This window comes from Lacerta agilis, chromosome 13 (genome assembly GCF_009819535.1).
Source record: "Lacerta agilis isolate rLacAgi1 chromosome 13, rLacAgi1.pri, whole genome shotgun sequence".
Lineage (NCBI taxonomy): Eukaryota > Metazoa > Chordata > Lepidosauria > Squamata > Lacertidae > Lacerta > Lacerta agilis.
In genome coordinates, this window is record NC_046324.1 from 11,188,920 (window position 1) to 11,216,741 (window position 27,822).

Sequence of the window (27,822 nt, forward strand, 5' to 3'; positions counted from 1 at the left end):
TCGCAGCCCGGGGGCTATGAGCATGTTCGGTCTTTGACGGAGACAATCTCCCTCTTGAAAACGGAAAGTTTCCCTCTTGGCGGAACTTGTGTGAGCTCTTTGTTTGCAACAGATGTTGTTCCTTTTATGCCATTCAGCACATTTCTGCTAGGGAATTGCTTTTGTGTGCCTCTCGCGAGCGCCTGGAACGGGCGAGATAAAGGCGTCGGGGATAAATGTTATCAAAGCCCTGCCAGGGCTGTGAGTAAACTGATTTACATGCAGCAGAGGTGGGGCGAAAGGAAACAGTAATTGACCTTGTTGCCCTCTTCTGATTATTCAAGGCACAGCAGCCTCCCGAAAAGCCCATTCATCTCTGCGCCACAGTCTTGGATGACTGAGGAATAATTACAGGAGGATGTAAGGTAAGGCTTGCAAAGATTTGTCACTGGCCACTGGATCTCATCGGGCTCAATAAAATCCAAGCAGTTTATAATTAGTCCAAGCTATCTAATAGTAACCTAATTTAAAAATGCAAATTATGAAAAACATCTATTCCTCCCCACTCTCCTGTCCCCCCCCCAAAAAGATTAAAACTATTAAGGATTCCAATCATAGCGTAGCTTGCGGTTCTTAAAGAGCTCGATGCCAATTATGTGCTTGGCTGCATTAAAATGAATCTCCACTTATTAATACAGACTCAAATGATCAAGTCTACATAAAGTCCAAGCATTTGTAACCTCCCATTTTCATTAGAAATGAACTTTTTCAATTAAGCAGTCTCTCGGCGTCCGGTGCTCCCCCCCCCCAAATGAAGACTTTTCAAACTGTGATTTGATGATAGCAGCTGAAGTTGGTGTTTCATTTTCTCCTGAATGGAAATGAGAGGTTCGCTGCATTCCAACTCCCCAAAGAGTGAAAGAGCTGTTAATTGCCAGCCGAGCCCTATGCTTCTGCTAGGAATGGAGAATTTGGTCCACATTTTAAAGGGAACTGACCTCATTTGCAGCACTTGGACTTATACGCAGCTCAGAACACAGTTATCAAGCAGATTGCACACTTCCCTGAAATTTGCAAGGTGGGTTCAGCTTTAAAAAAGTTCATGTGAGGATGTTTCTTGAGGGAAAGTGTGCATGGTTGTATCCACTGCTGCTGTTCTGCTCATGCCACGAACAATGGAACATCCCTGTCATTTCCTCCCTCCCACAGTCTCTTTTGCAACTTCAAAATGTGCTCAAGAGGGTTGGGGGACCCTGCAGAGCGGGCTTTTGGGGCACACAGAAGGGAGAAGAGGAGGAAGGGAAGGGGCTTTGGTGCAAGTGGAACTCTGTCCATGCAGTGTGGGATACAACCCTTGATTTTTTTTCATAGTCTTTTTAAAAAGCCCCTTCCGCCCATAGCAAAGGGGGGGGGGTTTGCAGGCGCCATGAGCCCTTCACATGCTCAGGGGATGGCTGCCATCCCCTGAGCCATTGGTTGAGCCCCGGGCACAGTGCTGCTCTGAGCGACCAACCTGGTCGCTCTGGTGGCGTTGCTTGCTGTGTTTAAGCAAGCCCGCGGCCGGGGCTCAATCTCTTGCTTCCTGCTCCCACCCACCCACCCACCCACCCTTTAGGCAGGTTTCTCCTGACCTTGCTATGGACCTTGGTTGGTCGCCAATGAAGGGCCTGGTAGGAATTTTCCCACTTGGCAAATTGGCTATGGCCTGGTGGTTTTCGCCTACCCCATAGCAATTCGTCACAACTTTGGTTTTGGCGGTTAGGCATTGGGTTATCTCTGGAAGGCTGAAGGTGGGGGGGGGAGGTTGGGCCATCACCCCCCCAAAATGCTGAAGGGTATTCCGTTAAAGGAGTTTGGGGGGGCGTGGCCCTGTCCGAAGCTGTGGAAGGTGAGGGCCTAAGGCACACCCCCATCGGTGGCCCCAGGGTGAGTTCCTAGTTGATGTGCAGCAACAGGGCTCCCCTGTCGGTGGTTAACCCTTCCCGGACTCCCAGCACAACGGACTGGAGTCAGATATAGTCGGTTGGATCCAATGACTGGGCCAATACCGCTCAACATCCGTAACCAATAAAGTTGTGGCCTTTCTACGCCCATTAACCTTACTTATTGTGTCCTGAGTCTTTATTTCACCACGGGAGGGGTGGGGTATTGCCATGCAACTATTCTGCAGAAAATGGGACCGTAGTCAGCAATTTGACAAATTTATTTATTTCCTTTAACTGTTTGTGGTTTTATTGTATGGTTTGATGTTTCTACTGCTGCAATCCGCTGTGTGTGCGTGTGTGTTAAATATTATAGCAGTACACAAATACTTCTATATTAAAAAATCGATATCCTTTTAACTTCACAGGACATAGCTAAAACTATGGGGCTCCCTCCCACAACAGGCAGTGATAGTCACCAACTTGGTTGGCTTTAAAAGAGGAAAAGACAAATTCATGGAGGATGCCAAGACATCAGTGCATACTAGCCACAATAATAACAATATCGTAATAATTTATTATTTATACCCCGCCCATCTGGCTGGGTTTCCCCAGCCACTCTGGATGGCTCCCAACAGAATATTAAAAACACAATAAAGCGTGTCCTCCATAAAACGCTGAACCTATTTAAGCCCATGTGAGGCTACTACTCTTTGGGGCTTTCACATAGGAACACCCGCCCTCCTCTCCCTATATTTAGGGCTTGCGCTTGACCTTGCTATGCCGCCGTGTGTCGTCTGCCGTTGGGGCAGGGGCATGGCAGGAATTTTCCCCATTTGGCTGATTGGCTGGTGCCATTTGGGTTTCGCCTGCCGCGTAGCAAATCGCCACAACTTGTAAGTTGTGGATAGGCTCTGGTTCAGGTGATAGGCATGGCATGTGATGTGGCCACACCTATGCAAATGCAGGATATTCCGGTAAAGGAATCCAGGGACTCATTGGTTTGGCGTTCCCTGAATGGGGTCCTGCCCCCACCCAAGTCCAGGGGACATCAGGGCAGCTGATTGGTACTCCTCCCAACAGCTGTCGCTGGTGTTCATCCTTGGCTGTCCTACGAACGTGGCTCCGGGACAGGTCTGCCTGCAACGGTGCAGGGAGCTAGTGGAACCAGAACCTATGCAACCACTCACTTGATTGTAATCAATAAAGTTGTGGCCTAATTTCTGCCAAAAACCAAACCAAATATTTGTCTCCCATCTGAATTTATTTGGGGAGGGTAAAAGGTCTAAACACACAAAACATCAAACATTAAAAACTTCCCCGAACAGGGCTGCCTTCAGATGTCTTCTAAAAGTCAGATGGTTGTTTATTTCCTTGACATCTGATGGGAGGGAGTTCCACAGGGCGGACACCACTACTGAGAAGGCCCTCTGCCTGGTTCCGTGTAACCTCACTTCTCGCAGTGAGGGAACCGCCAGAAGGCCCTTGGAGCTGGACCTCAGTGTCCGGGTTGAACAATGGGGGTGGAGACGCTCCACAATGGCTATGCTTTGCCTCTTTGGTTGGAGGCAATAACACACCTGTGCTCTTGTGCTCAGGTCCTGCTTGCTGGTTTCCCATGGGCATCTGGTTGGCCATTGTGAAAATAGGATGCTGGACTCGATGTGCCTTCAGCCTGATCCTGCAGGCTATTCTTACGTTCTTAGGCTCCTAGCCGTTTCTCAGTTGCTGGAAGCCACAGGGAGAGAGAGTGCTCTTGTGCTTGGCTCCTGACTTTGGGTTTCCCACAGGCATCTGGCTAGCTCCATTGGCCTGATCCAGTAGGCAACTTCTTAGGTTCTTACAACCCAAGTCGTATGCTTCATGTTGGTTTTCCCATTTATATACCTCTTCAGTACTCACAATAAGAAAAAAGTTGTCTGAAACCAGGTGTTAAGGACATTTTCTTTTCTCCGCCTCTCCTTCCGTCTGCAGATGATGAAGTCCTTGTTCTGGGATCTCTTTTCACGCTTGGTTGAGCCTCTCTCTTTTTCCGTCCCCCTTGACTTGGCATTTCAGTCCTGAAAAGTGCTCCAGCTGTGTACAAAACATCTTGAAGCAACAGCAGTCAATTCAACCTTCTTAGAACAGTAGATGCTAGTAACCATTTTTGACAGAATGGAGGTCTCGGTCGGATGTCAGGGGATTAGAAAGATATTCTCTGTCTTTAACCATGCCTGGATGTAACATCCAGCAATGGAGAGGGGAAGAGAGAGAGAGAGAGAGAGGGAGGGAGGGAGGGAGGGAGACAGGTGGGCATGTTCCATATTTAAGATGACAAGAGCAATACGGTCATGGAAAAAAATTAGAGGATTCTACTTCTTTTTCAAAAGGGATGAGGAGGACTCTTTGTTGTTTGCTCATGCCTAAGAAGCACTTCTAAGGATTTTCTGCTGCAGCAGAAGAGTCTGAGCAAAGAATGGCGCAGAAAAATAAGACCTTTAAGGATCAAGCGATTCTTTCTAGTTGAGGGACATGTCTGCACAGCAGCACCTGCAATATGGAAAAGAAGGGAGCATAAGAACATTAGAAGAACCTGCTGGATCAGGTCAACGACCCATCCAGTTGAGCATCCTGTTCTCACAATGGCCGACCACGGGGAATATCCTGTGCAACCGAAGCCTAGACGCATTTACTCAGAAGTTGGGATGGGGTAGAAAATTTATTTGGTTTGCTTTGTATTTAAAGGCCAACCAACCAACCAAATTGGCACTTCCTGAAACAATACGCCATCCTTCGACTATTGCACTTCTCCAGGTTGTGCAACAATGTGGTCCAGCCAAGTGACGTGTACAAAATGCATATCTACATCATTGCAAGCAACATGCAAAGATGAATTATATTAGGGGAATTGCTTTGCCCAAATGAATACATTGGGGAAGTTTCATACAAAGCTGTGTTTATTAGAAATTTGCACCAAAATTGTGATGCATTTCCAGGAGGACTGTGAAACTGATAATCAATTGTGCTTTGCATTGCAAGCAACTTTGAGGAAGCTCAAAGAACACCCTGCATCCCACCAGATCAATGGCTATTGCTCAGAGACAATACTGTGGGTGCCGTGGCTTGAGCCACACCAGCAACTAAAACCAATACCTATTGACCAGGTTGCCTGCTGCCATTTGTCTCATCTACACCTTTTAACAATCAGCCAACGTGTTCATTAATTCAGGTTATGTTCACTGCTCTTCCACTCCATTGATCTTTACTGTTCAGCTACTGTCATCTGAGTCTGAATGCATTTTCTTCTTGCTGTTAGGATATGTGAATTGCAAAACAGGAAAGGAGCCATTGGGCCGTGGCCTTCCCTTTCTCTCTCTGTTTATGTTGACAAGTGCGTTGTGTTTGGAAGAAGAACAGCCCCAAAGCAAACAGCGGTAACTTATCTTAAGTACGTTGTGCATGCAAATGTCGTGTCCCTCTAAACCACTGCTAGTTCTCTGGGTCATTAATGCTACAGAGATGAATTCTCCCTTTCCCGTGAATTTATGCTCCTGATATATTTCACCGCCTGCTTCTCGCACCCTTAAATAGTTCTTCTTTCAGCCCCCTCTACTGTTTTAATCATCTTGTTATTTTAGTCAATTGATTGGGGAGGGGAGAAAAAGCAGAGCAACACTTTTCGCTGCTTTAGCACTTGGAAACAGAGTTCAACACATCTGGGTTGCACCAAAGTAAAGGATGGATGGCACAATTGCCGCTTTCCCTCATACAAATTCCCACCTACAAAGAGGACATGTCTCGTAAACAAACAAGATAAATGCAGAGGTTGCCGTTGGGGATTTTTTGTCAGATTCGGATTGGTTTCAGCACAGCTGTCCTTTGCCTAATGGAGGGGCAAGTTTTGAGGGGTCAGCAGGGCCACCTACCTGTCAGTCACCTGATGTGACCCACTTTCTTTTGCCTGCCTGGTTTGGAGTCAGACCAGTCAGGCAAAGGCACAGAGCTTTGCAAGTGCCAATGACCCACTTGTACCATGCATATATTGTTAAGAGTTGGGGAGGCCAGTTTGGATGATGCCCCCGAGTCCCCTCCAGTTCTTGGGATCCTGTATCTGTGGGGATAGAATATATGAGAGCAAGCTTGCCTCCCCATTCCCTTTGTCTAGGCAACAGCTTTGGTGGACTAGTTAAGCACCATGATTAACACAACTCCCTAGTCCTGCGTGGAGTAACTGTGCCCCAGAAGGACCAGGTGTGCTGCCTGGGAGTCAGCTACCTCCCTTCACTGGCAGAGAATGGGAATGCTGGCAGGCAGGGAGAAGAGATAAGGCTGGAATGCAGAACCGAGGAGGAGGCAGGTTGCAGCCCTAACTTGATCTCTGAGCACAGAGATCAAAGAAGGGAGAGTAGGAGTGGAAAATAGAGCCTGTCAGCTCAAGCACTGACTCAGACTTGGGGAGACCGGATATAGCCTCTCCAAAGACTAGTAGGCTCTCCAGGCACAAAAAGGAAAGAAAGCGGAAGTGGAGGTTTTCTTGTTGGGGGGAAAGGGGGTGGAGCTCATTCCCGGCAACTGCTGCCTTGGATGACGATGCTGAGTAGCTGAGCTCCATCATGATGTGTTTGTTTGAGCAATAAATCTGAAATAATTGACTGCTGGAGTTGCCTCGCGTCTGTGGGAGAGACCAAGCCATTACACTGGGAGTCATTTTGGACTCACAGCTGCCCATGGAGGCACAAGTTAATTCTGCATCCAGGGTGGCTGTCTACCAGCTCCATCTGCTATGCCAGCTGAGACCCTATCTACCTGTGCATTGCCATGCCAGAGTGCATGCCCTGGTTATCTCCCGCTTGGACTACTGCTTTGCGCGCTACATGGGGCTACCTTTAAAGGTGACTTGAAAACTACAACTAATCCAGAATATGGCAGCTAGACTGGTGACTGAGAGCCAGGACCATATAACACTGGCCCTAAAGGATCTACCTTGGCTCCCAGTACGTTTCCAAGCACAATTCAAAGTGTTGGTGTTAACCTTTAAAGCCCTAAATGGCCCTTAAGGAGTGTCTCCCCATTATCATCCAGCCCAGACACTGCCATCCCTCTGCAAGGGCTGTCTGGTGGTTCCCTCACTGTGAGAAGTGAAGCTACAGGGAACCAAGCAGAGGGCCTTCTCAGTAGTGGAACATCTGTGGAACACCCTCCCATCAGATACCAAGGAGATAAGTAACTATATAATCTTTAGGAGAAATCGATGGACATAGGACTAATGGGTGTGCATGAATTTCAACAGGTTTACTCTGAGTAGAACTTAGCTAGATAAAACCCAAGGTTGCTCTGTCCACTGCATATGTCCTTCAGATCTCCAAGGATGTCCAATAAGACAGCTTGTGGGGCCGTTTCATCAGCCTACAATTCTCAACGCTGGCTTTGTAAAGAGGAACCTATGGACTCTTCTGTCTATACGTTTGCATTCTATAGACTGGGGAGAAAAGAGGCCGCTTCTTAACGGAAGCCTATTCCCTTTTTTCTTTCTCTTTTTTCTTTAAAAGAACACAGAAACCCTGATATAAATCATTAAGAATTTAATCTGCAACCTTGTCACTTCTGATTTTGCTGGCATATGTTGGCTATGCAAATGTTGCATAGCGATCCAGTATCTCTGGGGAAGCTCGTGGTCCCGTGGGAAGTGAATGAATAAAGTTAGACTAATCACATGGAAAGTAGGTACTTCTGCAAATTGAACCATGGCCTCCGGGGCTTCAAAATCAAGTGCATTTGTTGTTGGTAAATATTCATCACCGCTTAAAAGGAGGTACCATCGTGGTAAGGATATAAATCAAAAAATCAAAGCTACATCGGGCAACTTGAAGGGTAGTCACTTTCCCACCTATCCAGAAATGGCATTCTCAACCTGAGTGCCTTATGATCTTAGCCTGGGGGTGGAGGATCCTCATCAGCCCAAGGGCCACATTTCTGTCTCGTCAACCTTCCAAGGGCCAGTGGTGGGCCTAGTTTGATGCATAAATGTTTAGCTTTGCACAGTAGCTTCTCTGCTCTCCATCCAGGCCAGCAAGGTTCAAGGGCACATTTCAAGCCAGGCAAAAACATTCAAGGAGGGTACAAAGCAGGGCTGGTGAGGGTGTGGCCTGGAGAGAGGCCAAGTAGGCCCCTGGGGCCTAAGGTTTCCCAACCCCACTTTGGTCATGGTTCATGACATTCTGTAGACATTAAGTAGGCGAGCGGGTGGCGCTGTGGTTTAAACCACTGAGCCTCTTGGGCTAGCTGATCAGAAGGTTGGTGGTTCAATTCCTCATGATGGGATGAGCTCCCATTGCTCTGTCCCAGCTCCTGCCATCCTAACAGTATGAAAGCACTCCAGTGGAAATAGATAAATAGGTACCACTGCGGCGGGAAGGTAAACAGCGTTTCTGTGTGCTCTGGTTTCCGTCATGGTGTTCCGTTGTGCCAGAAGTGGTTTAGTCTTGCTGGCCACCTGACCTGGAAAGCTGTCTGTAGACAAACTCTGGGTCCCTTGGTCTGAAAGCGAGATGAGCTCCACAACCCCATAGTCACCTTTGACTGAACTTAACCATCCAGCGGCCCTTTACCTTTTTACCTTTACACATTAAGGCCATAATCCTGTGCACACTTATCCAGGAGCAAGTCCCATTGAACTCAAGAGTTATTTATGTCTGAACTGGCTACACTTTTTGAATCCTGGAGTTGGAAGGGACACATGATGCCCTTAAACCGGCCCTAAGGGGCAGGGAAGACTTAGAAGCATTCCCATTGCCCAAAGGCTATGATCCCATCCCCGAATCTAGACTGATGGGGCAAAGTGTAGCGTGGGATAATGGGAGGAGTATGAAGTTGGCTATCTCACTCTTATAACATCGTTCTGAGGACTCAAGAAAATACATGTGTATGCCTGCCTAAAAGTGAAGTGTATCTCTGACAGGGACGCAGGTGGCGCTGTGATCTAAACCACAGAGCCTAGGGCTTGCTGATCAGAAGGTCCGCAGTTCGAATCCCTGTGATGGGGTGAGCTCCCGTTGTTCTGTCCCACCTCCTGCCCACCTAGCAGTTCAAAAGCACGTCAAAGTGCAAGTAGATAAATAGGTATCACTCTGGTGGGAAGGTAAACGGCATTTCTGTGCGCTGCTCTGGTTCTCCAGAAGTGGCTTAGTCATGCTGGCCACATGACCCGAAAGCTGTCTGCAGACAAACGCCAGCTCCCTCAGCCAGTAAAGCGAGATGAGCGCCACAACCCCAGAGTCGGACACGACTGGACCTAATGGTCAGGGGTCCTTTTACCTTTACCCTTTACCTATCTCTGACTGTGATCTGGAAAACAAACACACCTGTACTGCATGTAAAGATGGGTTTAACTCAGTTTAAAGGTGGGCCTATGTAATCCACACTTTACAGAGCAACGCACAAGCTGATAATACAGCTATCCTTTAACATTTTCACTTCTCTGAATTTTGCAATTCAGTTCTCCAGCCAAGTAATTTGTACAAAAATAGCCACGGACAAGGGTGAAGAATGCAGCAAAGTGGAACTAACGTACTGAATGTGTATATCAGAAGAACTTCAAAATGCTAATGGTTGTTTAAAATGCAAACTGATGTGGAAACATGGGCATCTGAACAGGAAAAATGAGAAACCGAGAGAAACTGAAATGGATAGATTTGTCCATCCCTAGCCAGTTAAACTGTTTAAATATGTTGTTTTGCTGGTCACTGTTCATACACACACGGAACAGAAACCCAGATATTTTAAACTCTTCTAGCAAAACATTTCAGCTTCTGCCTTCGTACTCTGATAAAAATGATGTTGTTTCGAAGGTGGCAGCTACAGAGCTTTGAGGATGGAATGCTCAGAACAGCATCATTTTTTCATCACAGCGGCTGATAAAGGCGGAAGCTGAGCTGTAAGAATTTAAAATTTCTGTTTGGTTAGTCACTGCAATAAATACTACCGCAATCCACAACGAACTAGTCAGAAGGGCTGCTTGATGCCTTTCATTACTATCTGCCTATCTATCTATCATCAGAATCGCACGCTCACATGTGCATGTTAACAGCACTGAGCAGGGCAGGACGTGATAAAAGGCAGGGCCAGGGATGTTAGCAAAGCTGGAGTAGCTGCATGAGCCTTGAAATGCTATTTTTGAAAATCTAAATGTTTGTCACTCTGGTGAGGCCATCATGCCACTTAATGTCACCCAGGCAGCTCCAAAAGGCTGCAACAGGCAAATCCTCTGTAGTTTCTTCATTAAAGTAGTCGAGCTTTAATATCCACTGAGTCTCTTGACAAGCCGTCAGCAGCGGCTCCTGATCTCCCCGGAAAATATCTCACGAATGAGATTGAATCTGTCACTCACAATTGCCCTGTTTATGTGCTGTTCCCCACCCCCACCCCAGTTGAAAAGCATGCCTGTCACTGACTGGTATCCAGGAGCAGGAGAAGTAGGTGAGGAGAGACACCAAGAGACCGAAAGGGCACAAATTGTAGGTGGGCTCCAGTCTTGCTCTGCATTTCAGGGTTTGGAAAGGTGATACTCCCCACCCCACCCCACCCCACCCTGCCACTGCTGACTCTGATTATCCCAAGGGCGCCAGTGCACTCCCACTGTTGATGTTTAAAGCCACCATCCCTTGGCCACAACCCATAGCTATCCTGTAGCATCTTGAGAGGGATGCAGGTGGCGCTGTGGTCTAAACCTCTGCGGCTCTTGGGCTTGCTGAGAAGAAGAAGAAGAAGAAGAAGAAGAAGAAGAAGAAGAAGAAGAAGAGTAGTTTGGATTTGATATCCCGCTTTATCACTACCCGAAGGAGTCTCAAAGCGGCTAACATTCTCCTTTCCCTTCCTCCCTCACAACAAACACTCTGTGAGGTGAGTGGGGCTGAGAGACTTCAAAGAAGTGTGACTAGCCCAAGGTCACCCAGCAGCTGCCTGTGGAGGAGCGGAGACGCGAATCCGGTTCACCAGATTATGAGTTGACCGCTCTTAACCACTACACCACACTGGCTTGGTGGTTCAAATCCCCACGATGGGGTGAGCTCCCATTGTTCTGTTCCAGCTCCTGCCAACCTAGCAGTTCGAAAGCACGCCAAAAAGTGCAAGTAGATAAATAGGTACCACTGTGGCGGGAAGGTAAACGGCATTTCTGTGCACTGCTCTGGTTTCAGTGTTCTGTTGCGCCAGAAGCAGCTTTGTCATGCTAGCCACATGACCTGGAAAAACTGTCTGTGGACAAATGCTAGCTCCCTTGCCTGTAAAGCGAGATGAGCGCCAGAACCCCAGAGTCGTCTGTGACTGGACTTAATTGTCAGGAGTCCTTTACCTTTTAGTGTCTTGCGAAATACTCCTGTCTGATGCATTTCCCCTCAAACCAGCTCCCCTCTGCTTTGAAAACCTGAGGCAAGCTGCAATTCCCAGAGTAGTTTAATAATCAGCTCCCAGGGAACTCTGGGAATTGTACCTCCGTGAGGAATATAGGGCGGGGTCTCCTAACAACTCTCTGCACCCTTGGTAAATTGCAATAAGCCGGTGGTAGCTCAGTTGGCAGAGCATGAGGCTCTTAATCTCAAGGTTGTGGGTTCAAGCTCCATGTTGGGCAAAAGATTCCTGCATTGGAGGGGGTTGGACTAGATGACGCTTGAGTTCCCTTCCAAGTCTATGATTCTATGATTCTACACTTCCTATAGTTCCCATTAAACAAAAACACAATTTCCAGAATGGTTTGACAATAAATCCCTCTTCCCAAGGAACTCTAGCAACCGTAGCTCTCAGAGGGGAGTAGAGTTCTCCTAACAACTCTCTGAACCCTTGATAAACTACACTTCCCATGATTCTTTGCGGGAAGACTTGGCTGTTAAAAATGGTACAATACTGCTTTAAATGTATAGTGTGGATGAAACCTGAGGGAAACCGAAACTGACATATTTGCCCATGGAATACCATCAATTCATGGAGGGTAGGGTCGTCTGGAGAATTCTAATGAAAACAGGAACAGAAATTGCTGGTGTTTAATAGATTGTCCCGTGTTCAGAACAGAAATCATCCCAGCGAATACAACTGGTGTTTATTCACTGCGCTTGCTTTCATTCATCCAAACGATACACAACACCAGGCATAGGCAAACCCGGCCCTTCAGATGTTTTGGGACTACATCTCCCATCAACCCTAGTTAACAGGACCAGTGGTCAGGGATGATGGGAGTTGTAGTCCCAAAACATCTGGAGGGCCGAGTTTGCCTATGCCTGCACAACACTATGCCATTGATTACGGTCTCCCCCCCCCCAATTTGCATTGCATTGCAAGACTAGCAACATACTTTTTGGGAGAAGCCGAACTGCAGCGGAAGAGAAACAGTGCTGTGTGTGACAAACACGGGACGAAATATAAATCAAAGCCTTCTTCAGAGGCAGATTTAGGGCAGCGCGACTGGTTTTTCTGCGCTGGGCAGTGAGCCGAGGAGTGCGCCGCAGGGCGTCACAACTATGACATAGTGCATGCGCAGAATGGAAGGTGAGAGGTGGAAGGAAGTGTCAAAATCTGGCCTTGCATAGGGTGCTGCTGGAATTTTAAAGACCAAAGTTTGCCCCTGCCTTCTTACACCCCTAATGAAAGGTGACAGAAATGGTGATGGGGGGGCAGAGCTCACACTCTCTCCCTGCTCTTGTATCCTATTTACTCTTGAGTATAATGCCCGAATAGGGCTGCTGTGCAATGCAAATGCTTTCTTTTCAATTCAGGTCAGAACTAAATAACTCTCGAGAAGAGAAAAGGAACACTTCCTCCCTCCCCCTTCGCATTATCATTGCCACAAGTGAAAACTTGCTGCCGTTTGATAGATGCCAGCACCATAGCACGTTGCAAAAAAAATATGGAGGTGTTAATTAGGTATTTGCTCTCTGGACATGGCTTCCGGAGAAATATGCAAACAGGCAAGAAGAGCTAGCCTGCAGTTTTGCGGTCCGCAAATCAAACATAGCTCATCAAGACGTGACCTATTCAAATGGCAAATAAAGCAGTGAGGAAAGATCATCACTGCAGCTGGGTACGTGTAAACCCTGCAAAAATTGTCAATGCTTTTTAAAGGCAAACAGCCCATTACTGAAGACAAATGTTGTAAAGCGTCAGCGCTGCCAAAGTAATGTGGGAACATCTTTCCCCCAAACTGAGAGCCCGGCATGAAGGCATTTGATTGCTTTTTGGGGGGCCAATTAGATGATGCAAATTTGAATAAACTGCCTCTGTTTAACAATGGGGCAGTTTCTCTCTTCCATCAAAGCAGCAAAAGTTTTCCAAAGGCTAAATGCTAAAATATGAACATAAGAACAAAGGCCCATTTGGCCCAACATTCGTTTCTCACAGAGAGCAACCAGATGCCTGTGGAAAGCCCACAAACAGAGTAAAAGGTCAGGAATGTACTTTTTCACACAGCAAGCAAGGAAATCTGGGTGTGCGTGCGTGTGCGCGCCCACTTATTTCGCTATTCAGTATTTCAAAGCCAGACTGTGTGATGTAGTGGTTAGAGCAGAACAGAGCTTTCCAAACTTTCCATGTTGGTGACACACTTTTTAGACATGCTTTAGCTGAGATTCCTGCATCGTAGGGGGTTGGACTAGATGACACTTGGGTTCATTCCAACTCTAAGATTCTATGATTTTGAGACAGAGTAATTCAGTTTTCCATCATTTCACGACATAGTAATTCAGTTTTACTAGGAAACCGGAGGTTAAACTAACCCAGTGTTTTTCAACCACTGTTCCGCGGCACACTAGTGTGCCGCGAGATGTTGCCTGGTGTGCCGTGGGAAAAATTGCTGCTGAAGCAGAGAGGGCCGGTCGGGGCTGCTGGCAGGCGCCTGCTGAAGAGGCGGACGCTGCCCCGTGAGTGTGCAGGAGGCGCACAGCGAGCCCCGAGAGCGCAGCCGCTGCCGCCAAATGCTGTGCTTGGTGATCGCCGCGATGAAAGGTGAGCCGCGCGGCGGCGGCGCCTGATCCGCTCGGGCTGCGGCGCTGCTTTCTCCGGCTCCGCGGGACCCGCGAGGAAAGCGGCGCTCTCGGAAGCCCAGGCGCCTTTCGAGCGCGACCAGGCTCTCGCAGCTGCCGGGGGTCGGTGCCTGCGGGTGGGGGCGCGACTGCCTTTTCTGCCTGCCATTTATGGGTGGCTGGGTGGGGGTACGTGAGGGGGGCGATCCGGGGTGCCAGGACGGGGCGTGGGAGAGGCAACTCTGGGTCCGCGAATCCGAAAGGGCTCTTTTGCATTAAAGTAACCCCTCGGAATCTACCTCCCGAAGTTGACCCCATCGTCACATGACACCCCTTGGCTCAGGGTGCAAGCCTGTTGGCGGAAACGTCTGAAGGGGCCTCTCGCCCGCTTGAGCTGACCTCTGGGCAAGTGCCCTATCCTCGGAGAGGGCCGGTCTGCCCTTGGCAGTGAGTGCTTAATTTTTGTGTGTGTGTGTATGCCACTAACCCAGTTGTGGTCTGAAGTCTGCAGAGTGCTGGACTTTTCATGCCACATGGACCCCCCCCCCAACTTTCCAGACCTAGACTCTGCACGATAAGAGAGGGCACTTGAGGTAGAAGGACTTGTAACTTATTTATCCTTCAGAGTTTGAAGTCTTTAAAACGTGATTGTTCTTTTAGATGTGCTCATTGCCTATTGTTAAATATTGAGGGGAATGCATAGTTTCAAAAACATTCTCCTTGCCCAGAACAGACAGAATATTGAACTGAGGGGAAACTTCGAAGCACATATTATTTCTGTGAGGTGGTGATGGAGAGATACACCAGAGGCATGTGCCCATCTGCAAAGTCCTCCTCTCAGCCCTACATGTTTGTGGTTACCTTCCATTTCCCTCATATTTTACTTCCTCACAATGAGGTTGGGTTTGGATTTGAAAATGACTGATAGGACCCAGAACTGGCCAGATGGTCTATTTTGCGATGTAGCAATCCTGTGCATGTTTACTTGGATATAAACCTCACTGTTTTCAGTGGGGCTTATTCCCAGGAGACAGGGCATAGGACTACAGCCTCAGTGGACCAGCGGATGTGGCAGAAAGTGGGTAAGCTTTGGGGTTGCAAGGAACTATTTGTCGCTTGAAAATGATAGCAGGAAACTGAACTGGGTCTGAATGAAAGTGTTTGAAGATAACTACATATCTGTGTGAGATGAGCTTTTCAAGCATGATTGCTATAAAAACTAAATACAGAGAGAGACTGAGAGCTGTTGGCGAAGAGCTACGTGTGTGCCTTTCTTCGATTCCAGCCAGAATATCAGCTTTGTGTTCAGCCAAACAGGCCCTGGTTGTGCACTGAATAAAGTATTTTATAATTTTTCATATTTCTGTTTACTTACTATTATTTCATAATAAAGTAATTATAACATACTTTCTTTGTGTTTATTTGATTCCTATTCAAGAGAATTACTTTATATATAGTCAATATAGGCACAGAGTTAATTTTTTTAACATTTTCTAATGGTGGTGTGCCTCGTGATTTTTTTCATGAAACAAGTGTGCCTTTGCCCCAAAAAGGTTGAAAAACACTGAACTAACCCCTTTCCAGCCCTGGAAGGAGCATGGGGAGCGTTTGCTTGACACACCTACACACTGCAGCCGACACACTAATGTGTTGCAAAACACAGTTTGGAAAGCTCTGGGTTAGAGTGTCAGATGAGGACCTGGGATGTGTGGGTTCAAATCCCCGCTCAGCCATGAAACTCACTGGGTGACCTGGGGTCAGTCACCAGGGGCAGACCTTGGGGTGTCAAATTTCAGGGGTGCCCTGTGCAAAGCCAAAATTCTGTGCCCCCCGCCTCGCACCTTCCATTCTACATCAAAATTGCGGCACCCCCAAGGCTCCACACCCAGTGCGACCAAAGCCGTCATGCTCTCCTAAATCCACCTCTGCAGTCACTGCCTCTCATTCTAACCTACTTCATTGGGTAGTTGTGGGGATGAAATGATGCAGGTGGTGCTGTGGTCTAAACCACTGAGCTTCTTGGGCTTGCCGATCAGAAGGTTGGTGGTTTGAATCCCCGCAACGGGGTCAGCTCCTGTTGCTCTGTCCCAGCTCCTGCCAACCTAGCAGTTTGAAAGCATGCCAGTGCAAGTAGATAAATAGGTACCGCTGTGGTGGGAAGGTAAACAGCATTTCTGTGCACTCTGGTACTTGCCACAGTGTTCTGTTGCACCAGAAGTGGTTTAGTCATGCTGGCCACATGACCCGGAAAGCTGTCTGCGGACAAACGCTGGCTCCCTTGGCTTGAAGCGAGATGAGTGCTGCAACCCCATAGTCGCCTTTGACTGGACTTAACCGTCCAGGAGTCCTTTACCTTTACTTTTTACCTTACATGAAGAGGGGGAGAAACATGCACACCACCTTGAGTTCTTTGGAGAAAAAGATGGGATAGAATTGCAATGATGATGTGACACTGAGGTCCCGCACCAAGGGCCTTCTGGCGGTTCCCTCCCTGCGAGAAGGGAGGTAACAGGGAACCTGGCAGAGGGCCGTCTCGGTAGTAGCGCCCGCCCTGTGGAATGCCCTCCCATCAGATGTCAAGAAAATAAACAACTATCAGACGTTTAGAAGGCAGCCCTGTTTAGGGAAGTATTTAACGACTGATGTTTTAATGTGTTTTTAATATCCTTTTGGAAGCCACCAGTAGTGGCTGGGGAGACCCGGCCAGATGGGCGGGGTATAAATAAATAAATAAGAAGAAGAGTTTGGATTTGATATCCCGCTTTATCACTACCCGAAGGAGTCTCAAAGCGGCTAACATTCTCCTTTCCCTTCCTCCCCCACAACAAACACTCTGTGAGGTGAGTGGGGCTGAGAGACTTCAAAGAAGTGTGACTAGGCCAAGGTCACCCAGCAGCTGCATGTGGAGGAGCGGAGACGCGAACCCGGTTCCCCAGATTATGAGTCTACCGCTCTTAACCACTACACCACACTTATTATTATTATTTCCAGCTTGATAGACTTAATTCTGCATTGCAAAGGTAGGTATGACGCAGAATGCTGCCCCTGCTATTGTGGGGGCAAATTTGCTGCAGAAACCCTTACCTGAGAACCTCAAGGGGTTTCTCCCTGGGGCCTGAGCTAGGCTTTTTCAGCTAGCTCCACCCCCCAGTTCTTCCTCCTCCACAACGTCACCCCTGTCTCTGCATTTACAGTGTGGGCCTTGTTAATCTCCATACCTTCCGGATTCGCAAGATAACTTGTGGGGCGCATATGCAGTGCCGAAACGCTGCCTCTCTCTGTCTGCTCTTCATTATTTTTTAAAAAGCAATCTCATCTGCCTACAAACAGTGAGCAACTGTGCAGCTTTCTTGCTGCCACACATGCTGGGGGGGGGGGGCAGGGGGAAGTCCCTCTGGGAGTGATGGGTCCTTATGATGTGCTGTTATTTTCAGGTGGAAATAAACTTTTTTTTCCAAGTGCTGTTAGAATTTGTTTTAAAATGTATGTACAATTCCCCACTGAGATCAATGGCACACCACCAAGATCCATCGCTCCCAGAGGGGTGTGCTTTGTTTTCAACACATATTTCAACAGGAATCCCATGTGCTAGCCAGCTGCTTGTGGGTGGCTGTAATTATTTATTTTACAGGAAAAAAAGCAGCAAAGAGATCAAAGGAGATAAGCACACTTTCCCCTAAGCATTTTGGATATGTTCAGGGGCTGGGATGCCAACAATCCCATCCCTGTTGCCAAATGTTCCACTAAGGCCAGGCTAGGGAAGTTATTATTTTATGGATTCGAATGCTGTGCACGCCAGTCTTGCTTACTGAGCATAATATATTCCCTAGAAATTGTTCGCTAGGCGAGTGTTCATATAATGAGTCTGTGATTTCCATTGATTCCTACGGGAACGTTTCTAATCGGTGATTTGTCTGATCTCTTTCCCCTCTCCTTCCACTTCCTGAAATGGCTGCAGCCAACCAGCAAAAAGAAGGACAGTGGAAAAACTGATTTGTCTTGTGTCTCCTGCTTTCTGATTTGTCTGGTCTCTCTCTCTCCCTGCATGGTTTCTGCCTGAAAATGACTGCGCTCATCCAGCAAAGCACAAACGACTAAGAAAGTAAGGAGTGGTAAAGCTTTGGTTGTTCAGATATATGAATTTGCAGTTTGTGTAGCAAAGTTTGGGCATAATTCTTTATGTTTGGATAACTACATTTTGGCAAAATGATGGGCGGATAGTGAGATTGCACTTACGCCAGTTTATTAACGCAAAGCGAGAACAAACAGAGCAAGGCACATATGCAGCTGATCAGAGTTTAAACAGACACATATAGCATATTGCTACATAGCTAGGTAAAGGAAAAGGTAGCCCTGACCATTAGGTCCAGTCGTGTCTGACTCTGGGGTTGCGGCGCTCATCTCGCGTTACTGGCCGAGGGAGCTGGTGTACAGCTTCCGGGTCATGTGGCCAGCATGACAAAGCTGCTTCTGGCGAACCAGAGCAGCGCACAGAAACGCTGTTTACCTTCCCACTGGAGCGGTACCTATTTATCTACTTGCACTTTGACGTGCTTTCGAACTGCTAGGTGGGCAGGAGCTGGGACCGAGCAATGGGAGCTCACCCCGTCGCGGGGATTCGAACCGCTGACTTTCTGATCAGCAAGCCCTAGGCTCTGTGGTTTAACCCACAGCGCCACCCACATAGCTAGGCACGACTAAAAGAAATACATGGCGGGGGGGGGGACATAGTTCGTAGCCCTTTGGTTGCTGCTAGGGAAACCCAGCATCGGATCTACCCAGGACAGTGCCAAATGTCAGCCCAGGTCTAGTGATGAAGGGACATCCCTGCCACGATTTCTATGTGTTTCTGCCATACTGGGAGGTTGGTTTTCCATTAGTCCTAGGAAGCTCACTGCGGCTCCCATCACACGAGGGCCTGAAGCCTCTTTCAGAGCTACAGCTGAATTATCAGGAGCTGCCATGACAACATTAAGCTCATTCTCCTTTCAGCGTGCCATTTTTTAAAAATCTGGATGTAGCCATGCTGTGAAATTGTATGATCGCGAGTAATGTGGCTTGAGCACCGATTGAAAGGGAAAAATAAAATGGAGAAAGGCAATGAATACTTTTAATGATGACAGAAAGGTTAATAAGGAAGGCTTTCCCCCTGCAACCATGGTGAGGGAAAAAAAGAGGCGTCTCAGTGTGGGTTTCAGTCTTTCGCGTATAGTTCCCCCTTTAGCTATACTTCAATTGGCACAGCTACTTCTATGTTACATTTTTACATTTACATATGTTTCCATATATGTGGGCAAACTCTGGAATGAGACAGCAACAACACCATTCAATTGTATATTTCACCATTTTTTTTCCCCTGGGCAAACTGGAGGGCTTGAGAGTGTATCCAGAATGTGTCCAGTGCTTTAAAAAAATTCTGTGCATCCCTCGGGAGCTATGAACCAATCCAGGGTCTCTGTAGGGGAGCCATTTTGTGGCTGCTGAGATAATTAATAAGTAATTCATCAAATCCTGCCAGTTTGACCTGTCCTGCTCAAATGAACTAACCTTAATGAATGAGGGAGTTGCTTGTGGTATGTTGGATAAAAGAGGTGATCTTAAACTCATGGAAAAGCAACTGCTAGGACCTGTTTTTGTACACACACCCCTCCTAGTTTCTCCACCATTGCTTTGCATCCTTTTTTTGGCTGGTGAGGAAAAAAAAAGAGAAAACTGCCTCTATCTCCCACTGTCATGCCTCATGTCACAGAAAAGCAGCAGTGGAGCAAACATATTTGTGGGAATACGTTTTCAGGTGCTCCTGCACCTGTCCACTTTAAGGTAACCTTCCGCGCACCGCACGGAAGGCAAGGAGATCCGGCAGAGGTTTGCTGTCTGGATCCCTCCGCGCTGGTAGCAAAGCGCACCAAAAACAGCCTCAGTAATGGCCAGTTAGGAGTTTCCCGCCCAGAAACTCACCCAGATACAACGTTGTGATTGGTTATTGTTAACGTTGTGACGATGTTCAGTTTTCTAATAAATGGCCCCTGCTCTCTGTAGCTGTGTGGAGAGTGCGCGAGACAAGCCAAGAGAGAACATCCGTGCGAGACAAGCCAAGAGAGAAACCGAAAGAGAAACCAAGCCACACAGAGCAGTAGAGCGCAACTTCACCATTGACTGCAGTCTCTTAGTATTTATTTCATTTTATTTCTAAAAGTTTATTTGGCCTTCTTAGTTTTGGCCGCTTCTTTAGTTCTGCCTATCTTTCCTATCCGGAAAACTCCGGAACCTCCGGAACCTTCAGAAACCTTCGGAAACCTTCAGAACTTCCAACAACAATCTCACGACCTTCAGGTTCATAACCAGCGGACCCTTTCACGGCCAGTGGGAGCAGGAACTCCGGGAATTACTGGTCGTCCCAGATGCTGGTTATCCCCACACATATTATTATTATTATTATTATTATTATTATTATTATTATTATTTTCTTTTAACACCTATGGGTGACTTCCCCCGACCTCCCCTTCCTGGGTTTCATTACCTTTCTTCTTTATGCAGTTTCATAATTTATCATAAATTCATCAACATATTTAAATACCTATTATTTTATTATCCAATATAATTTCTTTTGATCATTTATTAAAATCCCAATTACCCTGTTTTATACCAGAAACCTCTAGTTACTTCCCTAGAATTTCAAAAATTTCAAACATTACAGTATTTTTTTTCAAATAAACTTTAAATTTCTTCCAATCTTCCTGCACCGTTTCCTCCCTCTGGTCGCGCAAGTTCCATAAAGTCTATCATTTTCAGTTGCCGTTCTTCCACTGTTGGTATCTCCTGATTCTTCCAGTATTATTATTATTATTATTATTATTATTATTATTTTCAGTGTACAGAATGTGTCGTGCAGTATCTGCATGTGTATCCCTGGGATGAAGTTATTCGTGACAGGAGTAGAAAGCAACAGAATGCTGGTATTTTGAGCATGTCGGGAAAGGGTTTTGACTTGTGAGAGCAAAAATGTGTGAACCACCCTTACAAGACAGGAAGCCACTGGAAACTGGATTGAACCTCTGAGTTACCAGTTGCATAGAATCACACTGAGCATGTACCTGTATCTGTTGACAGTCTTCTTCTTCTTCTTCTTCTTCTTCTTCTTCTTCTTCTTCTTCTTCTTCTTCTTCTTCTTCTTCCTCCTCCTCCTCCTCCTCCTCCACCCCTCCCCTCCCCTCCCTCTTCTTCTTCTTCTTCTTCTTCTTCTTCTTCTTCTTCTTCTTCTTCTTCCTCCTCCTCCTCCTCCTCCTCCTCCTCCTCCTCCTCCTCCCCCTCCCCTCCCCTCCCCTCCCCCTTCTTCTTCTTCTTCTTCTTCTTCTTCTTCTTCTTCTTCTTCTTCTTCTTCTTCTTCTCTCTCTCTCTCTCTCTCTCTGGCAAATGGCACTGATGATTGCTTCTGAAGTTTTCATCTGTTGAATGGATGCTATGCCTTATTACAGATAGTAAAAGTTACCTTGTCAGCAGTCCTCTCACTTTATTGCATCCATAGGGCACTCATAATTCCAACATGTCCCATGACCATAATGCTAGGGGAAAGGCAGAAGGTGACATCATAATGTATCCCTCAGCTTCAATGGAAATATTTAGCAATCAGAAAGGAGTAGAGCCTGGGTAATTTGATATGAACACCAAACTACAGATCCTGGTGCAGGTTTCATTGAGGCTATTTCAGCTTAGGTTTGAGGTTTGAGGAGAGGGACTTCAGAACATATAGTTGGATGACACCATGGAAGTCTCTGAGTCCAACTACTGACTCAGTTCCAGATTCTTGAACTATAGCACCCCTGGCAGATATGGATGATAGATCTGTCCATTTCAGTTATCTCAGTTTTTCATTCTTCCAGTCTTCAGTTCTTCACGTTTCTACAGCAATTTCTGATTATTATTTTTTTTAAAGTCCTCATGAAAATTCATCAGTAGTGAAAATTTCTCCTAATAAATACATTTTTAAATGCAGTTTTGATTAAGGCACGTATTTTCCCCAGTTTCCTCCAATATAATCTATTCCACCCACTAATATATTTTATGCACACTTTCCCTTAAGATGGGGATTTTTATAAACATTTTGCGCATCGCAAAATTCGGAGAAGTTCGATTTTAAGGGATGGCTGTGTTTCAGCTCTTGCATTGTTTCAAAAAGTGCCAGATGGGGAGGTTCTCTTTTAAATGAGTGAAACCATTGGTCCATCTGCTTCAATGTTGTCTACACTGACTGGCAGAAGCTCTTCAGGATTTTTCTGGAGATGCTGGGGACTGAACCTGCGTACAAAGCAGATGCTATACCGCTGAGCTAGAAGATTGGATTTCTGATTTTTAGCAGTCATATTGCACTTCTGTTTCATGTTCAGCTTGTGATCAACCAAGAAAAGATTAGCCTCTTTGATATTACAGCGATGTTGTCATTGGCTTGCACATTCTGATCCTTCAACTTCATGTCAGTGGCAATTATAATTAACCCAGGGTGTTTTTTTCATGTGTGGAAGACAATGAGCCTGCTATTATTGGCAGGGTCTGGGTGCGGCTGTCAGATCATTTGTTATATTATACAGTAATTGCTGGGTTATTGATATTTATAGGAGAAAATGGAAGAAGAAAACTGTGGGTTTTATTTGATGTGCAACCAGTCTCACTGTGTGCGTGTCAAAGCACATTGCAGAAATTAAGATTCCTCCTTTCAAAGGTTTGTTTGTTTGTTTTTAAACACCACATTCAAGTATAGGTAGGGATCTAGTGGTCATGCACATGTTGTACTCCAGATCCTATCATCCCCAGCCAGTGTGGTCCACAGTCAGGGATGATGGGAGTGGTAGTCCAGCAACATTTGAAGGGTCACAGTTTCCCCAGCCCTGCAATAACACATACAAAGCTTCTCACCTCTGGTTGCGATTTAGAAGAATCTCTCAATTCCAGTTCTCTCAGTTTTACCATCTTAAATTCAGTTCTTCACATTTCCGCAGCAATCTGCTGCATGCAGATCATGAGAATTCACCAGCCCTTTAGTGCAAATTTAACCTCATATGCAAGCATTTCATTTGCAAGCAATCTCCCCATATACAATGCATTCTTCTGTGTTCTTTCCCCCAGCATATTTGCACACTTTCCCCATATGTCCTAATGTTCAACTGAAAGCTATCCTTCCATTCCACCTCCACTGTTGGATACCTCTGAGTACCAGTTGTTGGGAGTTGCAGGTAGGAGAGCAATGTTCTCCTCTGGTTCTGTTTGTGGGCTTCCTGGGGACACCTGGTAAGCCACTGTGGGAACAAGATGCTGGACTAGATGGGCCTTTGACTTGATCCAGTTGGCTTATTCTTATGCTTTTATGTTCTTAAGCATGATGCTCGTCAATCTGCTTCACAGGGCTGAAAACAGGTGCCTGATGTCGTCTTCACTTTCTTCCCCCTTTCTCCTTTCAATCCATCCTACAGGGCCTTGTGCACTGGAAATGTTTCTGGAAAGTTCTTCAGGGCACATATTCAGTTCATACAAGGCACTAAGTAGACATGAAATGATCAGTAGATGTGGGCAAGATGTTCTTCTTGGAAGTCAATCCACCATTGCTGATCATTGAGGGGAGAGTATTGTTGTGCTTCGGAGCTTTCCATGGCCATCTGGTTTTTCCATTGTGAGAACAGGATGCTGGACTGGATGAGTCTTGATCTGGTCCAACAGAGCTCATTGCCCATGAAGGTTGATTATCGTCTTCCAAAGCAACTACTCTATTCCGAACTTCAAAATGGAAAGTGTAATGCTGGTGGTCAGCAAAAGAGGTTTAAAGACTCTCTCAAGGCAAATCTAAAAAAAATAAAATAAAATAGTATAAACACCGACAACTGGGAAACACCAGCCTGCGAGCGCTCCAATTGGAGAGCAGCCTTTACCAAAGGTGTCATGGAACTGAAAACGTTAAAACTCAGGATGAAAGGGAGAAACGTGCTAAGAGGAAGGTACGCTTGGCAAACCCTCACCCAGATCAACTCCTGCCCGGAAACCTACATCCCCACTGTGGAAGGTCATGTGGATCCAGAATTGGCCTCCACAGTCACTTACAGACTCACTGTTAAAATTGTGTTCATGGAAGACAATCTTACTCGGCTACGAGTGATTGCCAAAGAAGAAGAAGGTCTATTAGGCCAAATAAGGCACTGACCCACCAACCATGGACTGCACTCAGTTAGCTATAACTGATGTTTACTGATCATTGCGAGGAGAATGTTGTTGCACTCAAGTTCTTCTTGTGTGTTTCCCATAGGTATCTGGTAGACCACTGTGAGAACAGGATGCTGGATGAGATAGGCTACCGGCCTGATCCAGCAGTACTCATTTGTTCTTAACTGAAGTCGCTTAGATCTAATTCTGCCCACTGGAGTCTTTTCCCTTTTCCGTGTAACAGTCCTTCAGGTGTTTGAGGAATACTATCAAGTGGGGCTTCAACCATGCCCCACTGGGCTTATTTGATGCAACATTTGCATTCCCAAATATTAAGTTTTCCATCTGAATTCCAGGAAAGCTTATATTCAGGTCACTGTTAGGTCCTTTTTCAAATGACTGAAACAATATGAAGCAACCAAACTTGAAACACTTTCTTTTTCTTTCTTTTTCTTTTGGTGAAGTAACAGAGCCCACATGTGATGTCCTAATTTCTATTTAAATGCTAATTGGACTATGTCTTCATGATACAGCGAGGCACTATAAAATAAATATTGGGGGTATGGATGCTGCTTATGAAAATGCATAAATTGTCACTGAGGATTATTACATGCAGGATCCTTTATTCTCTGTATATTTGTTTATCCAATTCATTAGAAATCTGTGTCCTTCATTAATTCAATGATTTTTTTAAAGGCTAGGTAAAGGTCGTATTAATCATAAAACGACATAGGTGTGATAATCTCTCCTGTATACAACAGAGTTCCCCCCACTAAGAAAGTCTCCCCCACCCGCACGGGAAATGCAAATGTATGCCATTATGCTTGTTTGTCAATGCATGCAGAAGCTTAGTCTATGCTTGTGTCTTAAGATTTAGCATAATTTTGTATTGCTGCCTCTCCCAACCCCATTTCTTAAACACGACAGAGAACGAATGGGTACACCAGTCAGTTGGGGGCGGGGGGCAGATTTCCCAAACTAACTGCAGTAAAAGTATAGCATTGCCTCTAATGCTAGTCATATTCAGAGGAAGCCTATTGGAATTAATGAGATGTTGTTTCTCAGCTTGGAGAACCAGGAAGAACTGGCCTTACACTAAGTCCCGGGTCAGGATTCATTTGAGGGCAGGGAATCTTGAAGAAGATTAGGGACCCCCTATGCTTACGAGTTGCAACATAGCCATGGTTTTCACAAAAACAGCACCCCTTTTCTTTTCTGAGTAACGGAAACCAAGCAGCCTGGAGAAAAATGTGTAGCCTGAGAGTGGAAAAGAGTTTGTGAATCTTTTGCTTTGATAAGCAGGTCTATTTTTTTTAATCAGAATGTGTTATTTTCCGAGGCCACTCCAATCACAGCGATTTGAAGGAGGGTTGTTGAAATAAACAAACAGCTGTTCTGCATGTGGTCATCATTCTCTGAATTTTAGCTATGAGAGCAGGGAGTAAGCAGACGGATTAAATTATTGTAGTGGTCCACTTCTTTCAAACAGACTTCCTTTTGTGGCATTTTTCTAGGCACAGCTCTAGGCTTTAAAGTGCAGTTTGAACAGGGTTTTTTGTTTTTTGTCCCACACTTTCTCTGGGAAAGCCAGTGTTTTACTGCTGAATTGGAGCAAACGGCGATCAAATTTTCCTCGGATTGCTGTTTGCTCCAATTCAGCAGTCAAACAATTTGAAATCACAGTGTTTTCTCTCTCCCATATCTGCTTAGCAGAGGGTTCTCTCAGGAAGAGAGGTGCAGTGAGAACAAACTGTGATTCTGCCCCACTTTTTATAAAGAAGTTCTCTTGAAAAAGCAACCTAGCACAATAGCCCCAGGAATTATTTGAACTTTAGTAGGTTTCTTACCCAGGGGTGCACGTCCCTTGTCTCCCCAACTTTCAAACTCATTGCCCACAAAAAAGAAAACAAATTAAGAGAGGAAACAGCAGGTTTCTGTTTTCCCTTCCCAAAATGGTAAAGTCTGTTCTTGCAGGAATAATAATAATAATAATAAATAATTTTACTATTTGTACCCTGCCCATCTGGCTGGGTCCCCCCAGCCACTCTGGGTGGCCTCCAACAAATATTAAAATACATTGAAATATCGCAGATTAAAAACTTCCCTAAACAGAGCTGCCTTCAGGAAAACTGCTACACCTATTTTTCTGACATTTGGCAGACTTTATTCTCTCATAAGGGGTGTAATCTACATCCAGTTCTGGCAGAGAGGGGGAAAATATAGACACTTTATCCTTTTTCTTTTTTTAAAAAATAAACTTTAGAAGTTTTGTGCAGCATTGATCAACCTCCACATTTGATCTGCCTGAAATTTGAAAAGCTTAATCTTCTCTTGAAGGCGCCTTTGCCTGCAAATTTCATTCACTTGTGTGAAATCAATAGACTCTCCATTATAGTCAATGGGAGTTAAACAGAGCTTTGGAGTTAGTAGATCAGGTTTGGACCCAAATAATGAATTGAATTTGAGTGACACAGAGCAGATCTGAAACAGATTGGGCTGCTTCCAAACACTACAGATATAAGGGAAATCTTGTGGTTGCTGCACAACCTTAACAAATACTCTCTTAGTGCCATATCCAGGTCAAATGCCAGACTGGAATGATCCACAAAACCAACACCATCCAGGTGTTTCCAAAGCTGCAGGAAGACCTATGTCCTCTTTTGCTCTTTCCAGGCAAAAGCCTTCTTCTATTACCAAGGCTATTTCCACAGTATGCATTAGATCAACCTCAGGAGCCTGAAGGCAAATGGATTTCCCAGTTCCGAAAGTGGCTTTCAGCTCCGCAATGACTTGCTAATTCTGTATTGGGTAAGAAATTTTGTATTTGCAGGGGCGGAAATTGTTTTTGATTTTCCTCTCTCCTTACTCTACTCATAAATCAAAATTGGCTGAGGGACTTTGCTCAGTCTTAAGGTCAAAAGGGGAATAATTCAGAAAGTTTGCAACTGAGCAGACGGGAGCTATAATGGAAAAATTGCTCCGAAGCCCATAGATAGGGTTGAAAATATATTGCCATTTTGGAACTTGATGTCTTACAAGAAGCAATGCAACACAAATAGTAACATCGCCTATAGGTTTGGGGAAGACTTGGTGTAGAGGTGGAGGAGCTTGAATGGTGGGTCCTGGGTAGGGGTGGAAGCATTTCCAGGGGAGATCTGGTGATCCTTTTCCAGCCTAAAGGCCACATCTCCTGGACAACCTTCTGGGACCACATACCAGTGGTGGGCCAGCCAAGAAGCAAAAGTGTGTAGAGTAACTGTTTTGGGTTTTTACATCACGCAGGTTTGAGGCTGAGCTGGAAATATCTGTAGGTCTCCATTGCAAAGAGGGGGCAATGCCGATGGAGTCTCCTTGCACATGAAAACATCCTCTATTTGAAGGGCTGCCTAGTCCAAGCCCAGTTTAAAGAGAAAGGAGAGCAGGTGTCCTGATGCTGGCCACCAGCAGTGGCCATCTGCATAACAGACAGAGCAGGGACACTGGTCTCTTGGACATTTCCACCGACTATGGTGAGATGTACTGTATAGTATAGGGATCCATGCTATTTTTCTTGAAAAATAGGTACCAGAACTCACCATGAATTCCTCCCTTGTTCTCTTACATTGGCAATGGCGCCCACCAGAGAGGTGCCATAACCGAGTTCCAGCGACTTCCGGCTGAAAGGAAGCCCTGATAGTGATTATGTCTGAATTTAAATCTTTGTGTGTATATTGTTGTTGTTGTTCAGTCGTTCAGTCGTGTCCGACTCT

General features: G+C 45.9%; 1 long non-coding RNA gene across 1 annotated transcript; it reads left to right on the top strand.

The window, feature by feature from the left end:
* Positions 1-212: 212 nt before the first annotated feature.
* LOC117057032 lies at positions 213-26,875 on the top strand. The gene is made up of 3 exons (XR_004427782.1): positions 213-404; positions 5,200-5,317; positions 26,747-26,875. It is a non-coding gene; the product is annotated as an uncharacterized LOC117057032 (long non-coding RNA).
* Positions 26,876-27,822: the final 947 nt, after the last annotated feature.